This window comes from Calliphora vicina, chromosome 1 (assembly GCF_958450345.1).
Source record: "Calliphora vicina chromosome 1, idCalVici1.1, whole genome shotgun sequence".
NCBI lineage: Eukaryota > Metazoa > Arthropoda > Insecta > Diptera > Calliphoridae > Calliphora > Calliphora vicina.
In genome coordinates this window covers 150,034,459-150,040,459 of record NC_088780.1, presented here as the reverse complement: position 1 = coordinate 150,040,459, position 6,001 = coordinate 150,034,459, and positions in this window count along the sequence as shown.

Genomic DNA, 6,001 nt, shown 5'->3' with positions numbered 1-6,001 from the left:
AATGACAAATTTTAAGGTTAATTGATTTTTAATTGTTTGTAAATTTGTTTTAAAATCTTATTTTAATTATTATCACGTTTTAATTTTAAGAAATTAAATGTTAAAAAAATTAATAATTGGAATTGCGATTATTCTAAATGTCTGCTTGATTTAAAATAAATTGTCTGTATAAATATAACCTTTAAGTTTCAAATTTCTTTTGAAAGCAAATTAAGTAAAACTCCAGATATTGAGAAAATTATTTTATATTTGAATTAGCATAAATTAAAGAAAAAAAAGCATAAATTCAAGCTTTGTTTGGATAAAGGAGACTTTTATTTTGGATGTTCCGAATTTGAATGTGTGTAACTTGTTATAGGAACCAAATAACTGTATTGATCACTTTTATTTTAAATTTTCGTGACTAAAAGAGACAATTCACACAAGCGTATTTTTTTTTAGATATTTTGAAGTACTTAATATAAAATTTCTTGATATTCGGATAAGAACTGAATTTTTTGTAATATTTTTTTAAATTTTGTAGGCCTGAGGTGAGCTAATTTTGGGGATCGCATACTAGCAACCATACCAACTCCTGTAAATAAAATCAACTCAAATACTCCTCGGCACTGACTATGGGAAATTTCATTAAGATATCTCCTATCGTGCACTAGCTACCAAATTATTTACAAAGTAAATAGTTTTTAAACCACTGTGGCACGTTTTTCTAACTCCAATTTGCATTATTTCGGTAACAATGTTTTACTGTAACCTAAATTTGGACTAAAAACATGCATAAAGTATCCAAAATTCATACAATTTCTTAATGCAAAATTAAGCTGAAATTCAATTATATTTAATTTTAAGATATGCGTGTAGAATAACAAAAAATAAATACCCGAAAAATGTCAGGTATTAAATCTTTCCTGGAAATTAAACGTATTTTCCAACTGAGTCATTTGAAATAAGAAAGAAGCTTACACAAGAAAACTGTTTTTTTTTTCTTTGAAAAATATTAAAAATATTTACACAGAAATTTATTAATTTAAAATCAATTCGAAACACAAATATTTATAAGCACTTATTAAACACATTTAAAACTGGTTTATTAAAACAAAACAAAATTTAAGAGAATTTCAAGAATTCCAGCAAAAAGTTTTGTATTTAAAAACACAATAAACAAATTTAAAAAGAAATGTTTGAAATAAAAAAAAATATATTTAAATTAATTAAACGCACTTGCAAAATATTTTATTTCTTGATTATTTTGTTTCTTTTTTTTTGTATAAGTTGCCGAAAATTAAAAAAAAAACTGCACTTCTTTATTCTTTTGTTTTAGCGTATTTTTTTATTATAAAAAATCTTTATTTCACCAAATACACCATATAAAAATAAACTTTTTTTTTACGTTAACAGTTTAAAAATAAAAAGAGTATTTTTTGATTAAATTTAAAAAAAAATAAAATAATAAAATAAACGTTCTATAACGTTCAATGTTCTTGTGCTAACTAACCTGTATAAAAACAATTTACGTACGTCAACCACATAGAAACTGAAATGATATCTTTGCTCCCCAATGTTTGTTTTTATTGTTTATAAGCCTACCCCCCACACCCCAAAACCTCACCTTAATATTTCAGTATTTCAGTAGTAGAAATTTAAACTGAAACAATAATAAGAAGCCGCAGCAGCAAAATGCAAATAAAACAAATTACAATGATCTATTTGCTTATCGTTCGATCACTCTCAAATTGATTAGATTATCAGTTGTTCATGGTTTAATGAGAGTACATTACACTCATTCACAAATAAAAAAAGTAAAGGGTACCGCATAGGTGAGAATTGTATTGTTTCCTTATAGTAAAAGAGCCAAAAAACGTTTGTTTTTGTATTTATCTTTGAAAAAAAAAACCCAAAAGTTTTTAATCTAAGACAAAATATTTTGCTTATCTTTAAAAGTTTTATTGTTTTTTGTTATGGTTTGACTCACTCAGTTTTACTACTTAAAATAACTGTTTTCTTTTTAAAAAAAACTTAAGGTGAGTATTTTTTTATCACCTTCAGGTTTTACACACATGTTTTCTTTATTTATGAATTAATTGTACATATTTTTTTTTTCTATTTTTGCAATAATACACCATTCACACTCGTACATACATATTTATGTTTTAATTTATGAAAATATATACATTTTATTGCTACATTTCCATTTTTCTTTTCTAATTGTATTAAGCTTTCAGCAATACACGCGCTCTCTACTCAATTAGTTACAGGTTTAATCGAAAAATTGTGATAAGCAAATTAGCACTTGTTGAAGTACTTGTCAAAAAAAAATAAATAAAGTTCAAATTACACAGCTAAATTTGCTGAGAAGGGGTGTTATCAGTGTTGCCAATTGGTTTTTGATTACGAAAGGAGTTTGTGAAATTGAACTTTTCGATATTGGTTTCTTATTATTGAGAAGAAATTTGAGAGTAAATAAAAAATAATAAAATAAATTGTTTTGAAAAATTAAATTTGCGAAGACAAAATTAACTCCATACATTTGACATGTGGGAATGAAAAGAACTAATTTACGTCGGATCGAAAATTGTATCTAAAAACATTTCAAAAATGCATAAATAAATAATGTAAATACAGTGAGCCGCAAAAGTGAGTATACACCAAAAATTATTGGATATTTTTTAAGATAATGAAAATTCTAAAATTTATCCATGATTAAAATTTTAAAGTTTCGGTTTGATAGAGATTGGCTTGAATAATATCTTTGGTTGTGAAAAATATAGATTTAAGTCGGACTATAATGATTGTCATGATCTTAAAAAATCAAAAAATTCGCTGCTGTTTACACACTTTTGAGGCTCACTGTATGTATATTTAATTCATTTTATTGCTTGAATTTATTTTCAAAATAACTATCATTTAGGGCTTGTTTATTTGGAACTTCGTTTTTCCAATTTTTAATGTCATTTTAAAAACCAAAAGTTTCGAAAAGGTAATTATATTGCGAAATTTCGGTTTTTTTAGTTTATTCAATAAGGTAAACCGTTTTTGAATTACGCGAATATATGTTATGCAAGCTCCTCCATTTTCGAAATAACGGTATATCTCGAAAATACGAGCTAACTTTAAAAAAACGGTTGGCACCACTGAGTTAGTTTAAGCCGCTGGGTGACGTACTTGACAGGAAAAAAGTGTCAATTTCGTGCACAGTGTAATTAATCATAGCTTCCATATAAGGACCACTTCCGAAAATCACTTTATCGAGCATAAATGTCTTAAAAATGTTGGTATTCAAATAAGTTTCATATCATATACTCGTTGTTTATAATCATATACTCGTTGTAGGGTATCATAATTAGGAATGCGCGACTAATCAAATAATCAAACATTCTGATTAATCAATTAATTAATTAATCAACATTTCTGATTAACCAAAACCAAATGATTAATCAATTGATTTGAATTCTGATTTTTCAAATTTGAATAAAATAAACAAATAAAAACCAAAAGTTACATAAAATTCAAAGAATTTATTTTACAATTACAGCACTGTTTATGACTAACCCCCATATGCATAAACAGTTTACAAATTTTGTATGGAAATTTTATTTATATATACGGGGGTAAGTGTATGAATAATGATCAAACCATAGATAAATACATATAGATCGGAATGTCGCCTGTCAAAGACCTAACTCAATTGTCAAAAATCTATGTGGTGAGAATGTATTAGTAAAAAAAAAACTATGTGGAAATGTATATTGATTTTTTTCACATATATTTTTGTTTATACCCTTCACCTTCGTTAGAAGGGTATATATAAGTTTATCATTCCGTTTGTAATTTCCACAATATAATTTTCCGAACCTATAAAGTATATATATTCTGGATCCTTATAGATAGCGGAGTCGATTAAGCCATGACCGTCTGTCTGTCTGTTGAAATCTACTTTCCGAATAAATAACATACACGATTCCAAATAAATAACATACACGATTCATACATCAATATCTCCGGAATTCTTCCGGCCACAAATGGCTGAGATATAAGGAAAAACAACCTCGATTTTTTACCTATATCTGGATTACTAAAATTTTTCTTTTCCAAAAAATTAAAAAAATAACTTTGGAAAGAAAATAAATTTTGTTTACCTACAAATATTTAAAATTTTTATTTTGAAGTATAATTTGGTGAAGGGTACATAAGATTCGGCACAGCCGAATATAGCTCTCTTACTTGTTTTTTTTTTCTACAATAGTTTCTGCCCTATATGTATTTTTCTACTGGCGTTTTCTTTTCTGACACAAAATGTCAACATATTGTGTATCATTTATTAAAGGTTAACGATCACAATAGAATAAAAATCATTACTACCCAGCAAAAACATTCATTGGAAAGTAATGAGTTAAAAAGCTAATATAACTACTCTTCACCACTTGTACATTGGCATTTTAACACATTATTTTAACACGGATGTCATTGGTGGCAATTACTTACCACCTTCGCCTACAAATAGGGAGTTAAATAAGTCATTACCACATTCGCTTACAAATAGGGACTTAAATAAGTATAACATACAAAATATTATTTTTCATCTCATTCATATCACATGTGCATAATATTTGAAAATATTTGAAAGTTTTCAAGAAGGCATAAATTTGTATTAGATTTAATTCAACAACAATTTAATCAATAAAACGTTAAAAGCGTTTTAATATGATATAATTCGTAAACCAGCTCATAAACAAGTACTTATGTATCAGATTATATGCCCGCCATTACTAAACTACTTATATTTAATGCAGGTGGTATGAAGTAGTCATTGAAAAGTAACCTGTTCATAGTTTAATATAACATAACAAAGAACTTATTCCAATATTACGCCCATTTGCATTTCTGAACACGATATGTACATATTTTTATAATCCACTTTGCCAGGTAGTTGACATTATGAACTCACGCATTTTATTACTCCTCGTACATTCTTACAACCGTAACAATATTTGCAGACAACAATGTGTGTCAACGATTTACGGACTTCGGTTTTGGGTGTCTGATAAACATTCTGGTTTATTGCACAGAAATGTCCATATGTCTGGCAGTGTGTACACATCTTCCGAATAAACAACAATGCAGAGCAACAACCTCTATGATTGAGATAAATATTTGTATGTATAATGAAACAAGAAAGCAGGTGGTGTTGTATTTTTCAATATACATACTTGTACTCACTGACATGAATACATACTTGCAGTAAGGAAAATGGTTCGAAACATCCATTTAATCGATCACATAGGTACATACAAACATTCTGCATATGGTAGTGAGACATTTAGAAACTGATCAATGATTATTTTTCTTGTACAATGAACTTATAAAGAAATCTTAAGTAGCTGAAATTAAAGGTATTTTACAGAAACATACAGTAGCCACTATTTGTAAAGGATAAGGGAAATATCTTAACAGATCTTTACATTATTATTGAATGATATTAAATCAAAATTCATTAAAACTATTTTTCAATATAAAAATTCTCAAAAATATGTAAATTTATTCAAATATTGTACAAATTCATTAAACATTAAAATATTGGCCTATTAATCGGTGTTTATAAATTTATCCACATTTCTTTGCTTCCGTTACCTTTTTGAACGAGGTGGTCCACTTCCGCTTAAAATCGGACATGTCTGGGACACCTTTCCTGTGTTCTTTAATACTTTTTCTACCCAATACCTTTCCACAGGCAAATGTTCTGGGTTAGGTGGATTTGCCTCCCGTGGTACAAAATTCACATTATTGTTTGAATACCACACAAGCGCCTTTTTTCCATAGTGGAATGATGTCAAATCCGGCCAGAAATATGAAGGCACTCTGTGTTGATTTATGAAAGGTAAAAGTCGTTTTTGTAGACACTCTATCAAACGGTGACAATTTTGATAGAAATAACAGTTGAAAATTAATGATTTAGAAAAAATAATATCAAACAGCCATATTTTTAAAAGCTAACGTGATAAAAAAA